At 38.8% G+C, this 16,297-nt stretch overlaps 1 protein-coding gene and 1 non-coding gene across 3 annotated transcripts in view; one reads left to right on the plus strand and one right to left on the minus strand.

The window, feature by feature from the left end:
• The window catches only part of SLC9A7 (solute carrier family 9 member A7), a 188,760-nt gene that overhangs the window by 9,718 nt on the left and 162,745 nt on the right, over positions 1-16,297 (plus strand). The window lies entirely within an intron of this gene.
• On the minus strand, positions 5,799-5,923 carry LOC118636846. The gene has a single exon (XR_004960812.1). It is a non-coding gene; the product is annotated as a small nucleolar RNA SNORA40 (small nucleolar RNA).

Raw genomic sequence — 16,297 nt, forward strand, 5'->3', positions numbered from 1 at the left:
GGAGCAAATAGTATGAGCCAGGTTTCTGGAATCCCAGATATGGCGCCTGTCTGAGTGCTCTGTTGGGGAAGGGTTCACCAAAGGAACAAAGGCCTCTACCACCATGTCTGTCCAGGAGAAATCTGCCTCTCCAGCTCTTGCCCCAATGCCAAACAACTCAGTTCTTCTCCATATGTCTCTGGTGCCTTTACAGCTACCTCTCCCACACTGGAGCCTGGAGGGAGCAGGTCCAAATAAGTCTGTGTGCAGGCCCTTTAAGAGTAACTGCCTGGGGCTCCAGAAGCCTCAGCCTCCCTCACCCTCAATTCCCACTGGTTTTTATGGCCAGAAGTTGTGGGGACTTCTCTTCCCAGTACTTGAACCCTGAGCTGGGGTGCCTGATGTGTTATGGGGACCCCTTGCTCCTCAGGGAGGACTTTCCCAGCTGAGGTAGCCTCCTGATTTTTATCTGCCACATATGGGTGTGGGACCAACCTTTTCGTGCCTCCATCCCTCCTACCAGTCTCTATGTGGCTTCTTTAATTTTGTAGGTGTAGGACTTACATTCAGCTTGATTTCAGGTGGTTCTGAATGATGGTTGTTTTGCAGTCTAGTTGTAATTTTGATGTGGTTGTGGGAGGAGGTGAGTACCGTGTTTACCTACACTGCCATCTTGACAGGAAGTGTTTGGTTTGTGAAACTTGATTGGCTTCTGGTTCATGAAAAAGCTAGAAAAATATTTTGTGGACAATCAAGGATATTTGAATGTGGACTTGGTATTAGGTGATTGATATTAGGGAATTACTGTTATTTTTCTTAAATATGATAATTGAGGTTATGTAGGAGAATGTATTTATTCTTTGGAGATGTAGGCTGAAGTATTTAGGGGTGAAATGTTTGAATCTTAATGTATGCAGCTTACTTTTTAAAAGTTTAGTCAAAAGATACACACACCACATATACAGGGGTGGGCCAAAGTAGGTTTACAATTGTGAGTACATTAAACTTTGAGTTTATTTTTGTATTATTATTTATTAATGATTGTATTATTTTTCATATGAACAACTGTAAACCCACTTTGGCCCACCCCTGTATGGAGAAAACAAATATGGCAAAATACTAGCAATTGTTAAATCTAAATGGTGGGTGAAAGGGTATGCTTTATGCTCTTCTTTCAACTGTTTGGTATGTTTTGAAATTTTTATTAAATAGAAGATTGGGGAAGATGTTAACCTCTCTATTAACCTGTTAGCTGGTAACCTGTTAACCTTCCTGCCTGAAAGATTGTGCAGGTGAGGCTGTATACATCCTGTTTGTTACTCTCATTAAATTCTTTTGGACACTGAATAATGCTATTTTACCATTAGTTTACATGCGATGATGTTAGGCTTACATGATTTGAGAATCAGTAACTCCTTAATTTTCTAAAATTCCTCACCTGAGGATATGTTTTTACTGATTTTAGAGAAGGGGGTGGAGAGAGAGAGAGAGAGAGAGAGAGAGAGAGAGAGAGAGAGAGAGAGAGAGAGAGAGAGAGAGATGTGAGAGAGAAACAATTGGTTGCTTCCTATATGTGCCCTGACCAGGAATCGAACCTACAGCCTTTTGGTGTAAGGGACGGTGCTCCAGCCAACTGAGCCACCTGGCTAGGGTTGTTTCACTTTTTAAAAAAAATCCTCACCCAAGGATATTTTTCCATTTATTTTTAGACAGAGTGGGAGGGAGGGAGGGAGAGAGAGAGAGAGAAAGAGAAAGAGAGAAAGAAACATTGATGTGAAAGAGACATATCAACTGGTTTCCTCCTTCACAACCCCGACCAGGGCCAGGGCGAGCCAAGGTATGTGCCCTTGACTGGAATCGAACCTGCCACTCATTGGTCCGTGGGTTGACGCTCTAACTGCTGAGCCAAAGCAGCCAGGGCAGGACTGTTTAATTTTTAAGTTCACATGTCTTTTTAAAAATTGTCTTGCCCTGGCCGGTGTGGCTAAGTGGATTGAGTGTTGTCCCATGTACCAAAAGGTTTCCAGTTAGATTCTCAGTCTGGGCATATGCCTGGGTTCCAGGCTCGATCCCTGGTAGAGGGTGTGAAGGAGGCAGTCGATCAATGTTTCTCTCTCTCCCTCTATCTTCCTCTCTCTCTCTAAAAAAAAAACAATAAAAAAAATGTTTAAAAAAAATTGTGTTTCACCTGCAAGAGAATATATTGTAGGAGACTTTTTTCTTTTGGTTAAAGTATACTACCTGGCTTTTAATCAGTGTGAATATTTGTATTAGGATGAGGCTAGCTGTTATAACAGACCAACCCCAAATTTTAGCAACCTAACATAAGAAAAGTTTACATTTTACTTATGTAATGGGCCAGTGCAAGGGTCTGGCAGATGACTACTCCATGTAGTGATTCGGGTACCAGATACCTTCCATCTTGTGGCTTCTCCATTCCTTAGCATTTTGGAATCCTCCCCCTCCAGCCAATGAATGAGGACAGAAAGAAAGAGGACCACGTGGGGAAGACATATGTGCTAAGCCTGGAAGTGTTGCACATTGTTTTGTTCACTTCTGTTGGACAGAACTTGGTCACGAGGGCACATCTAACTGGAAGGGAAGCAGGGAAATGTAGTCTAGCTGGAGGAAGAGGAACAGGTTTGGAAAACAGCTAGGCAATCCATGTCTCACATAATCCAGAAATGAGAAAATGAAAAGTGGTAAGATTTGCATGTTTTTTTTTTTTTTTTTTGGGGGGGGGGTTGCTGTTGCTGGTTGTTGATAACTAATTTTTTAAATTTTATTTTAAGTAATTCAGTTTGAAGAGAGCATTCATCTTGAGTTTATGAAGTTGTTTCAATAGACATATCAGTATCACCTGGGAGCTTGCTAGAACTAGCAGGTCTGACCTCAGACTTACTTAGAATGTCTCAGAGTGAGACTATGCAATGAAAACACTGCATTTCCTGGCCTCTCTTGCAGTTGTGTGGTCATATGACCAAGTTCTGGCTAAAGACTAGAAGTATTGTGTGGGATTCGTGCTAAGTCTCTGTTTTTTTTTTTTTTCCAAATTCTCACCCAAGGCAATGTTATTATTGATTTTAGAGAGAGAGGAAGGGAGAGAGAGAGAGGGGAGAAGAGAGGGAGAGAGGAGAAAGAGAGAGAGAAGAGAGAGAAAGAGAGAGAGAAACATCAATTGGTTGCCTCTTGTATACGTTCTGATTGGAGATTGAACCTGCAACCTAGATATGTGCCCTGATCAGGAGTTGAACCCACAACCTTTTGGTGCATGGGAGAACACTCCAACCAACTGAGCCACACTAACCAGGGCTGTGCAAAGTATCTTTAAAAGGAAGGTAGCATACCCTTCTTTTGCCATGCTTTCTGTCCTCTTGGATGTGGATGTTATGGCTAGAGCTCTAGTAGCAATATTGGATCAAGAGGTAACCTTGGGAATGGAAGGCACTTCTAGCAATACAATAAGATAGATGGGGCTGGGGTCTCTGATAGAATGGAGCTGCCATGCCAGGTCTGCATACTTCTGGACTCCTTATATGTGAGAGAGAAATGAGTCTTTGTTATTGGCTATTGAACCTAATTGTAATTTTTACTTATACCAGGCTCTGACTTCCACTTGGAACTTGGGTGTGACATACGGGGCTGTTTTGAGGAAGGACCTGAGGCAGATGTTCATGACTACAGTGGATATGATACTGCTTGGGATTCTAAAGGAGGCTGAAGAATAGGCAGTACAGTTCTAGAGAAAGGGTTTGAGGAAAGGGTTAAGATTTAAAGTATCACTTAAATTTGGTAACTGTTTTGGACATCTCACAATCAATCACCCACACGTTTGGTGATTTGCTAGAAAAACTCGGGATTCAGAGACATTTGTAGTCACAGTTTTGATTTATTACAGTGATAGGATATGCATCAGGATCAGCAAGGGAAAAAGATGTAATGGGTAGAGTTTGGAAGAGTCTAGATGTGGGCTTCTAAAGTTCTCCCTTAGGGGATTAGGGTAGGGTTTCACAAAACAAGCTTCTTCCTCTAGCAATTCAATACAGCAACACATGCACAGTGTTTCTGCCTACAGACGCTTGCTTAATTTTTTTTTTTTTTCATTGGGGACTGATCAGGCACTCTTACTGAAATTTCTGACTCCCAGAAGGAAAGCAGGTATTTACCATAAATCACATTTGCAGAAACAGTCAATCTAGCCAGGCTAGTATTACAGTATTCAGTGTTCCAGGCACACAGAACAATCTTATCAATTAATCACATATAGAATATTTTATAGGCCAAGTTACCAGGAGCTATTGCAAGGATAAGTCATGTAAGCAGGTCCTCCTAGAGGTAGCGACATCATGCCTATTATGTTAACTTTTTCCTGCAGAGTAATATGTGGCATCAAAGGCCTGTTAGCTTTTTTGTTCCTGAGGGCACAGTTTTATTTTGTTTCATACACACTCTTTTATTTTTTTAATTATTACTAGTTTAGATTTATTGATTTTGTTTTTAAAATTATCACAGGTAAAATTGTTTTTTTGATGCACAGTTGTATGGATTTTAACATTTGTATAGATATACGCAACTACCACCACAATCAAGATGAACACTAGTTCCATCATCCTAAAAATCTCTCTCATGCTACCACCCAACTCTGACAACCACCGACCTATTTTCCATCACTATAGTTTTGTCTTTTCAAATACATTATATAAAGGGCACCTTTCAGTATGTAATCTTTTGGGATTAGCTTTTTCACTCAGCATATAACGCCTTGAGAGTCACCCATGTTGTTGTGTGTATCTATAGTTAGCTCATTTTTATTGCTGAATCCTATTCAATTTTACAGATATAACAGGTTGTTTATTCATTTGCTAGTTGAAGGTCAATTGGGTTGTTTCCAGTTTTTTTTGTGTGTGTGATTATGAATATTTGTTTACGGGTTTTTATGTGAACGTAAGCTTTCATTTTTCTATGATAAATAGCCAGGAATGCCCTGGCCGGTTTGGCTCAGCGGTTAGAGCGTCGGCCTGCGGTCCGGAGAGACCCGGGTTCGGTTCCCGCTAAGGGCACGTACTTCGGTTGCAGTTTGTCCCCGGCCCTGGTTGGTCGTGCAGGTGGCAGCCACTCGATGTGTCCCTTCACATCGATGTTTCTCTCTCTCTCTCCCTCCCACTCTATCTGTACAAAAAATGGAAAAATGTCTTCGGGTGAGGATAAAAAATAAAAAAAATAAAATAAAAAAATAAAAAATAAAATAAATAAATAGCCAGGAATAGGATTGCTGGGTTATAGGATAAGAGTAAGTTCATAAGGAAACTGCCAAACTGTTTTTGGAGTGCCTCTACATTCCGACTAGCAATGTGTAAGAGTTCCAGTTGCTCTGCATTCTCTCCAGCACTTAGTATTGTTAGCACTTTTTATTCTATTCGTTCTAATAGATGTGTAGTGGTATCTCATTGTGGTTTTAATTTGCATTTCCCTAATGTTGAACATGTTTTCTTATGCTTATTTGTCATTCACATATCCTTTTCCAAGTGACCAAGTCTTTTGCCCATTTTCTAATTGTATTGCTTGTTTTCTTTGAATTTAGAGTTCTTTATATAATTTGGATGCAACTCCTTTGTTAGATATGTAGTTTGCAAATATTCTCTCCCATTTTGTGGTTTGTGTTTTCATGATCTTAACAGTGTCTTTTGCAGAGCAAACATTTTAAATTGTAGTGTAATCCAATTTATTAACTTTACTTTGTAAATTTTTAAAATTTTACTTATTTTTTTGTTGATCTTCACCTGAGGATATTTTTCCATTGATTTTTTTTTTTTAGCTATAATGTTCCTTAATATATGTATCAAAACTCATACTGAACAATGAGTTCTGGGTTGCAAAAGAGGCTTTAATTTTCACACCTATATGTAGTCTTTTTCCATTGAATTTTAGAGAGAGTGGAAGGGAGGAAGGGAGAGAAAGGGGGAGGGAGAGGAGAGAGAAACAATCAAAGTGAGAGAGACATATTGATTAGTTGCCTCCTGCATGATCCTGACTGGGGCCGGGAATTGAACCTGCAACCCAGGTACATGCTCTTGACTGGAATCAAACCTGAGACCCTTTGGTCTGGGGGCTGATGCTCTAACTGCTGAGACAAACTGGCCAGGGCAACTTTTCCTTTTTATTAATTGTGCACTTGGTAGTCATGTCTAAAAACATATTGTTAACCCCAGGTCAAGAAGGTTTTCTCCTATGTTTTGTTCTAAAAGTCTTAGGTTTTGCATTTCACATTCAGATCTGTGATTTATTTTGAGTTAGTTTTTGTAAAAGGTATGAGATTTAGGTTGAGCTTTATTTTATAATGTATGGGTGTTTAAGTTTTCCAACAGTTTTGTTGAAAAGATGGCCTTTCCTTCATTAAATTACTTTTGTAACTTTGCACAAAATCAATTGCTGATATTTGTATGGATATATTTCTGGACTTTCTATTATGTTCCACTTACCTTTGTATCTAGCTTTTTGCTAATATCACACCATATTGCTTACTGCAGCTTTGTAGTGGGTCTTAAAATCGAGTCCCTCCAACTTAATTTTTTTTCAAAAATTTTTCAGCTGTTCTAGTTTGAATCTTCTATATTCTTAATGATTTTTTATGTAGTTATATCAATTTTTTACCACAATCAATTTTAGAACATTTTTATCACCCCCACAAGAAACCCTGTTAGTAGTCACATCTTATTTTCTCCCAACACCTCCAGCCCTAGGCAACCATCAGTCTATTTTCTGTTTCTATGGAGTTGCTTCTTTTGGACACTTATGTAAATGGAATTATAGAATATGTGGTCCTTTGTGACTGGTTTCTTTCACTTAGCATAATGTTTTTAAGCTTTATTCATGTTGTATAATGCATCATTATTTTATTTTATAGCTGAATACTCTTCTACTATATGAATATACTATATTCATTTCCATTTGAATAAATGGAAATTTGGGTTATTTTCACTTTTTGGTTATTATGAATAATGGTTCTACAAACATTTGTGTACAAGTTTTTGTGTGGACATATGTTTTCTTTGGGTATATGTTTTTGTTTCTCTTGGGTATATACCTACAAGTGGAATTGTTGGGCATATTTTTATTTTTGACACATGTCTTTATATTTAAAGTGACTTTCTTCTGGGCAGCATGTAATTAGGTCTTGCTTTTTTTTAAAAAAAAGTAGTATAATCTCTGCCTTTTTGTTGTTGTTGTTGTTGTTGTTAATCCTCACCCGAGGATATTTTTCCATTGATTTTTAGATAGAGTGGAGAGGAGGGAGGGAGGGAGAGAGAGAGAAACATTGGTGTGAGAGAGACACATTCATTGGTTGCCTCCTGCACAACTCTGACCGGGCTCAGGGATTGAACCTGCAACCCAGGTACGTGCCCTTGACCAAAATTGAACCCGCCACTCATTGGTTCACGGGGCGATGCTCTAACCGCTGAGCCAAACCGGCCAGGGCATATCCTCCTTATTATTGGTTGCATTTTCCTGCCTCTTTGTATGCCTGCTAATTTTTAGTTGGATGCCAGGCATTGTAAATTCTACCTTGTTAGGTGCTAGATGTTTTTGTATTACTATACATAGTTTTGAGTTCCTAGATGCAGTTAATATACTTGGAAATAGTTTGAAACTTTGGGGTCTTGCTTTTATGACTTGTTAGGTAAGCCTGGAGCAGTATTCACTTTAGGTCTAATTATTCTCACTGCTGAGGCAGACTATCTTGACTGTTCTGCCCAATGCCCTATAGACTGTGAATTTTTCCAATCTGCCTGGTGGGGACAGATACTTTTCCAGTAGCCAGATATTGTTCTCCCTAATCTTTTCAGATTATTCTTTCCCCTCATATGCATATGCTTATCTCTCTTGAATACCTGAGGGGCAGACCCTCTGTGGATCTCTAGGATTCTCTTTTTGTTCTGGTCTCCTTTCTGGTACTCTGTCCTATGAAGTTGAGCTACCTTCACATCCAGACTCTAAGCTTTGTCAGTTCTCAGTGGTTCTCAGCCTTCTTAATGCCGTGACCCTTTGATACAGTGCCTCATGTTGTGGCGACCCCCAACCATAAAATTATTTTCATTACTACTTCATAAGTGTAATTTTGCTGCTGTTATGTCTTAGATGACCCCAGTGAAAGGGTTGTTCGACCCCCAGAAGGGTCGTGACCCAAAGGTTGAGAACCACTGCGAGAATGTGCTAGAGACTTCCCCTCCATGTTTTGTAGCTTGGAAACTCTCTTAAGGCAGGAAGCTGGAGCAATCATAGGGCTCACTCTATTTTCCCCCATCTCTCAAGGATTACTGTTCTTCATTGCCTGATGGTCAGGGTCTTGAAAACCATTAATTATGTCGTGTATTATTTTGTGTTTGTTTCAGGCTTAAAGATAAATCCAGCCCATTTATCCATCTTGTCTGGGAGTGGAAGCCGTAATTCCATAAAGGAGTTTTGGTCTTCTTTTTTGGCATTGTAACCCCATACACACACACCCTGTCTTTTGGTATTTATTTTTTTTGAACTGTTCACTTTATGTGTGTATTTATGCAGTTATACATGTTATATACACGAGGCACAAATTTAAAACAAACCTACCATGGACTATCTTATTCTAGTGTAGGAATCTGTTGGCTGCTGTACATTTTTGCTCCTGAGAGAACTGGGGAAAGAAACAATTGCATTCATTAACAGAGTAGGCTATGAATGAGCCTGAGTGATTCTCTTTAGTGGTATGAATGAGAGAATTGTCTATTTTCAATGGCAGTGTTGTGCAGTGTTTATGATGGCACTGAAGAGAGACACAGACAAGATGGTAATACTGTAGTGATTTTTATCTATTGTGGGAAAATGTGGTAAAGGGTGGAGCTCTGATATGGCATTTGAAGTCCTCCCAGTCCACTCAGTAAAAAAGAGGCAAGTAGTTCAGTAAGAGGCAACTATGAACCATAGCATTGGAATTGCTGAAAAGCCAAACAGGGTGCATTGAAGCAACTTAGTGATAAGCAACAGCAGAAAACCACTGTCACCTCTAGGGCTGACATAGGGAGATGGTGGTATTACCAGAGCCCAGGAATGAGATTGCCTGTCAGGAAATGGAACCACTGTGGGGGCTGCCTAGTGAGATGTAGGAGCTGGAGGGAGGTCTATCTGGTGGGAGCATCAGCCATGGAGATCACATAGCCATTGCCTTAGAGACAGAAAAAGAGGGACAGAAGGAGAAAGGGGAAAAGGGAGAGAGCATGAGTGTGTATACACATAGCAGAGAAGTAGAGATACCTTGGCTTCTTCTTATCCTCTAGTCTCTCACCTGTGCCACTAATTGGATGTATCTAACTGGAAGTCACTTGGAAGGGGGAATGGAAATATAGTTTATAGGGGTTGCTCTCTCTTCCTTCTCCACCCCCTCCCACATGTAGCAGAGCAAGAAAAGGCAGAAAATGGATCTGAGGGCACATTAGCTGAGGACTGGAATAAGGACTCTTCCTCAAATTGAATGCCTATTCAGGTGTGCAGTGTATCCAATACCTAGATTTGGCCCAGAAGTAAGGAGAAAAGCTGAGTGATCAGGGTCAAAAGAAGCAGTATTCCTATCAGCCGACTCTGGAGGAAAGGAAGCTAGGTGTTGAGGCACAAGCTAGACTTGCTGCACTAATGTATGCCTAAAAGATGGGATGAGGTAATTATGACAAACAGTTGTTCACATTTTAAATGTTAATTATATACATTAAAAAACCCCACATCAACTATTTTGCAAGCTTATCTATCAATGCTGTTTTATTGAATTATTATATATTATGTAAGGAGAGGATGTGGTGGTAGATATGAGGAGAGAAGGAAGGACCCTTTTATACTGTAACTAACATAATTTAATGTATACAATAATCATTTTACTATCAAAATTGTAAAAATTTCTGTAACAATATCTTTTTTTTTTTTTAATCCTCACCCGAGGACATTTTTCCATTTTTTGTTCAGGTACAGTGGGAGGGAGAGAGAGGAATAGAGAGAGAGAGAGAAACATCGATGTGAAAGGAACACATCGAGTGGCTGCCACCCGCACAACCGACCAGGGCCGGGGACAAACTGCAACCGAGGTACGCGCCCTTGGCGGGAACCGAACCCGAGTCTCTCAGGACCGCAGGCCGACGCTCTAACCTCTGAACCAAACCGGCCAGGGCTTTTTTTTTTTTTTTTTTTTAAGGGCCACTTTAACAGTGATACACTAACATCTCTAAGCCCCTTTTTTATGAGTTCAGCCAGGGAAACTGTACCTGTAGAGGATACTGATCTCTCTGAATCTATGTTACTTAGTTTTATAGCAACGTTTCTTCAATTTCCACAATTCAGTTAGTGTTTGGAAAATTCCTAATAAGAGTGGGGATCTGTAAAAGAGGACATCTCCAGGGCAGTAGATCAGTTAAGCACCTGTTGTTTTCTCAGTGTCCCTTACTGGTATGGAGGACCTGGTTGGTCCAATGATGTAAAGTCATAGGTATGATACAGGTTTGAGCAGTTTCTTGTACTAAAAAGGCTAAATGGACATCAAGCACTTATGTGTTACAAAACAAAAAGTTAATGAAAACAAGTTCTTTCTTTAATTGTAATTATAGCAACTCAGGTAAGAATATAAGTTATTTCAAACTGATCAGAAACCTTGATTAGATATTAAACTATAGGAATTTCCAATCTTTCTATGTTTTTTAAAGAAAATATTCAGCAAATTTTTATTGTAAATTGTGATTTGACTGACACAGTCTTTCAATATTTCAAATATTTCCTCTTTGTGGAAAAAGACTACACATAGTATATATGTATTGTTGACTGAGTGCAGATGAATCAGGGGGCTTCATCTAGGAATAAATGATAAAGATTTATTCAAGGTCTTTGGATTTGCAAATCAAAAACACAACTAGGCAATACCCAGAGTGTTCAGAAGATGAAGAAAAGCTGAATATTCTTACAATAAAAAGCGCATTCTTGAGAAAAATCAGTTTTGCATTCTTAGCCTTTGGATTGGTCTGAGATGGTAATCTTCCATGTATCTGGTGGTCTGGATAATGGATGTAGGTGATCTGGACATGTGAACATTATTTCCTAAGTTCTTCAGAGGGTTATATATATCTCCAGGCATTGATAACTGAAAGGTTCAAAAGTTAAGTCCTCAGGCTTAAGTAAAATAAAATCTATTCCTCATACATTAGCCCTTTTGACCTAAGTAAGTTTTGTCAGCTTGACTATATGGACTCCATTTTAAGTCAGCTTAGCTATTCTGACTTCATCTTGTTTTCTTCATACATTGCTCAGTACACTTGGAAAACTAATAAACAACCTCCTGGTTTTAGCTCAGAGATATAGATTTAGAGCTCTCATCCTTACAATAAGAAAAAAAGCTAGACAAATTGCAAATTATTGACTTTTCTTTCTTTCTTTCTTTTTTGGGGGGGAAGGATTTTTATTCTCTCCACATACATAATATATGTGCAGTATCAGGTTTCGCTTTACACTGTATTGTAACACTGCATGTGGAAGACAAACATTGTCTGGGTTTCCAGCTTTTGAGTATTTCTTTTTTATTTTATTTTATTTTATTTATTTGTTTATTTTTATTAATTAATTTTTGTTACAGATGTTTCTCCTTTTCCCCCCACTGATTCCCCCCTCCCCCTCCCTCCCTGCCCTTTCCCCAGTTTGTTGTCCATGTCCACTGTTCATGCATACATGCATATAAATTCTGTGGTTTATTTCTCCCCCACCACCCCCCTCTTTAAGGGATTGTCAGTCTGTACCCCACATCCACGTCTCTGGGACTACCCCATTCCTCAGACTGTTATGTTCATTATATTCCACAAATAAGTGAGATCATATGAAACTTGTCTTTCTCTGTTTGGCTTGTTTCACTTAGGATGATACTTTCCAGGTCCCTCCATGTCGTCTCAAAGGATAAGAGATCTTTCTTTCTTACAGCTGCGTAGTACTCCATTGTGTATATGTACCACAGCTTTTTTATCCATTCGTCTACTGATGGACACTTGGGCTGTTTCCAGATCTTAGCTATTGTAAATAGTGCCGCTACAAACATGGGGGTACATATATTCTTTCTGATTGGTGTTTTAGGCTTCTTAGGGTGTATTCCTAGAAGTGGAATCACTGGGTCAAATGGAAGTTCAATTTTTAATTTTTTGAGGTTACACCATACTGTTTTCCATAGTGGCTGCACCAGTCTGCATTCCCACCAGCAGTGCACTAGAGTCCCCTTTTCTCCACACCCTCGCCAACACTTGTTGTTTGATGATTTGTTGATGGTGGCCATTCTGACAGGTGTGAAGTGATCCCTCATTGTTGTTTTAATTTGCATCTCTCTGATGATTAGTGATATTGAACATTTCTTCATATGTCTTTTGGCCATTTGTATGTCCTGTTTGGAGAGGTGTCTATTTAGTTCCTCTGCCCATTTTTAATTGGATTCTTTGTCTTCCTTTTGTGGAGTTGTATGAGCACTCTATATGTATTGGAAATTAACCCCTTATCTGATATATCATTAGCAATTATGGTCTCTCATACAGTGGGTAGCCTTTCCGTTTTGATGATTGTATCTTTCGCTGTGCAGAAGCTTTTGAATTTGATGTAGTCCCATGTGTTCATGTTCTCCTTTGTTTCTACTGCTTTTGGTGATGTGTCAGTAAAAATTCTGCTGCGTATAATGTCTGAAATTTTGTTGCCTACAGTCTCTTCTAGGATTTTTATGGATTCATGAGTTACATTTAAGTCTTTTATCCATTTTGAGTTTATTCTCGTGTAGGGTGTAAGTTGATGGTCTAGTTTCATTTTTCTGCAAGTAGCTGTCCAATTTTCCCAGCACCATTTATTTTATTTTATTTTATTTTATTTTATTTTATTTTATTTTATTTTATTTTATTTTATTTTATTTTATTTTTTTATCCTCACCCAAGGACATTTTCCCATTTTTTTTGTTCAGGTAGAGTGGGAGGGAGAGAGAGGAACACAGAGAGAAAGAGAAACATCGATGTGAAAGGAACACATCGAGTGGCTGCCACCCGCACGACCGACCAGGGTCGGGGACAAACTGCAACCGAGGTACGCGCCCTTAGCGGGAACCGAACCCGGTCTCTCAGGACTGCAGGTTGACGCTCTAACCGCTGAACCAAACCGGCCAGGGCCCAGCACCATTTATTAAAGAGGCTGTCCTTACTCCACTGTATGCTCTTGCCACCTTTGTCAAATATTAATTGAGCATATAGCCTTGGGTCCATTTCTGGGTTTTCTGTTCTGTTCCACTGGTCTATATGCCGGTTCTTGTGCCAGTACCAGGCTGTTTTGATTACAGTGGCATTGTAGTATAACCTGAAATCTGGTATTGTGATCCCTCCAACTTTGTTCTTCCTTTTCAAGATTGCTGTGGCTATTCGAGGCCTTTTTTGGTTCCATATGAACTTTTGAAATAATTGTTCTAATTCTGTGAAGTATGCCGTTGGTATTTTGATGGGGATTGCGTTGAATCTATAGATTGCTTTGGATAATATGGACATTTTAATGATGTTAATTCTCCCAATCCATGATCAGGGTATGTGCTTCCACTTTTTTATATCTTCCTCTACTTCGTTTTTCAATGACCTGCAGTTTTCTGCGAATAGGTCCTTTATTTCTTTGGTTAAATTTATTCCTAGGTATCTTAATTTTTTTGCCGCATTGGTAAATGGGATTGTTTTCTTAGTTTCTCTTTCTGTGAGTTCATCATTGGTGTATAAGAATGCCATAGATTTCTTGACGTTAATTTTGTATCCTGCTACTTTGCCAAATTCATTTATTAAGTCTAATAAACTTTTGATGGAGTCTTTGGGGTTTTCTATGTATAGTATCATGTCATCTGCAAATAATGACAATTTCACTTCCTCCTTTCCAGTTTGGATCCCGTTTATTTTTTCTTCCTGTCTGATTGCTGGGGCTAAGACTTCCAGTGCTATATTAAATAGGAGTGGTGAAAGTGGGCATCCTTGCCTTGTTCCTGTTCTTAAGGGAAATGCTTTTAGTTTTTGCCCATTGAGTACGTTGTTGGCTGTAGGTCTTTCATATATGGCCTTTATGATGTCTAGATATGATCCCTCTATTCCCACATTGCTGAGCGTTTCTATCAGAAATGGATGCTGGATTTTGTCGAAGGCTTTTTCAGCATCTATTGATATGATCATGTGGTTTTTATTCTTCATTTTATTTATGTGGTATATCACATTTATTGATTTGCGAATATTGTACCAGCCTTGCATCCCTGGGATGAATCCCACTTGGTCATGGTGGATAATTTTTTTGGTGTATTGCTGGATCCGATTTGCTAGTATTTTGTTCAGGATTTTGGCATCTATGTTCATCAGGGATATTGGCCTGTAGTTTTCTTTCTTTGTTGTGTCTTTTTCTGGTTTTGGAATTAGAATTATGCTTGCTTCATAAAACGAGTTTGGAAGTCTTCTTTCTTCTTGAATTTTTTGAAATAGTTTGAGGAGAATGGGTATTAGTTCTTCTTTGAATGTTCAGTAAAACTCCCCCGTGAAGCTGTCCGGGCCTGGGCTTTTGTTTGCTGGCAGAGTCTTGATTACATCTTCTATTTCTTCTGTTGTTATTGGTTTGTTCAAGTTTTCTATCTCTTCCTGATCCAGTTTTGGGAGACTATGTGTGTCTAGAAATTTGTCCATTTCGCTTAGATTGTCGAATTTGTTGCCATATAATTGTTCATAGTAGTTGTTAACCATCGTTTGTATTTCTGTGGTGTCAGTTGTTACCTCTACTCTTTCATTTCTGATTTTGTGTATTTGGGTTCTCTCTCTTTGTTTCTTGGTGAGGCTAGCTAAGGTCCATCAATCTTGTTTATCTTTTTGAAAAACCAGCTCTTTGTTTTATTGATCCTTTGAATTGTTTTTTTGGTCTCTATGTCATTTATTTCTGCTCTGATCTTTAGTATTGCCTTCCTTCTACTTGCTCTGGGGTTTTCTTTTTGTTTACTCTCTAGTTCTTTAAGTTGTGAGGTTAGATAATCTATTAGAGATTTTTCTTGTTTTTTGAGGTACGCCTGTAGTGCTATGAACTTCCTTCTCAGAATTGCTTTCGGTGCATCCCATAGATTTTGTGTTGTTGCATCTTCATTTTCATTGGTTTCCAGGAAGTTTTTGATTTTTTCCTTGATCTCCTCAGTGACCCATTCATTGTTTAATAACATGCTATTTAGCTTCCATGTGTTCAAATGTCTTTGTATGTTCTTCTTGCAATTGATTTCTACTTTCATGCCATTGTCATCTGAGAAGATGCTTGATATGATTTCAATCTTCTTGAACTTGTAGAGACTTAGTTTGTGTCCTAACATGTGGTCTATCTTTGAGAATGTCCCATGTGCACTTGAGAAGAATGTGAAATCTGTAGTTTTGGGGTGTAGTTCTCTGTAGATATCTATTAAATCCATTTGGTCTAGTGATTCATTTAGAGTTTCTGTTTCCTAGCTAATTTTTTGTCTAGAGGATCTATCCAGCGATGTCAACGGGGTGTTGAAGTCCCCTGCTATGATTGTATTCTTGTCGATTTCTCCTTTGAAGTCCTCCAGAAGTTTTTTAATATATTTTGGTGCTCCTATATTGGGTGCATATATGTTTATCAAGGCTGTATCTTCCTGTTGGATAGATCCTTTCAATATTATGTAGTGGCCTTCTTTGTCTCTAGTTATGGCCTTCATTCTGAAATCTATTTTATCAGATATAAGTATTGCTACCCCAGCTTTTTTTTCTTTTTCGTTTGCTTGGAAGATTTTTTTCCATCCCTTCACTTTCAATCTATGTGAGTCTTTTGTTTTGAGGTGGGTCTCTTGTAAACAACATATAGATGAGTCATGCTTTCTTTTCCAATCAGCTACTCTGTGTCTTTTTATGGGAGCATTCAATGCATTTACCTTTAAGGTGATCATTGATATGTACTTATTTATTGCCATTTTTGTTTAGTGTGGTTCTATTTTTCTTCCCATTTCTCCTGGTAATTACAGCAGTCCTTTTAACATTTCTTGCAGTGCCGGTTTGATGCTAATGTATTCCCTTAGACTTTTTTTGTCTGGGAAGCTCTTTATTTGACCTTCTATTTTGAATGATAGCCTTGCTGGGTAGAGTAGTCTTGGATTCAGATCCTTGTTTTTCATGACTTTGATTACTTCATGCCATTCCCTTCTGGCCTGTAGTGTTTCTTATGGGAAGTCAGCTGAGAGCCTTATGGGGTTTCCTTTGTAGGTAACCTGTTGCTTATATCTTGCTGCTTTTAGGAT

This window comes from Molossus molossus, unplaced genomic scaffold, assembly GCF_014108415.1.
Source record: "Molossus molossus isolate mMolMol1 unplaced genomic scaffold, mMolMol1.p scaffold_m16_p_2, whole genome shotgun sequence".
Classification (NCBI taxonomy): Eukaryota; Metazoa; Chordata; class Mammalia; order Chiroptera; family Molossidae; genus Molossus; species Molossus molossus.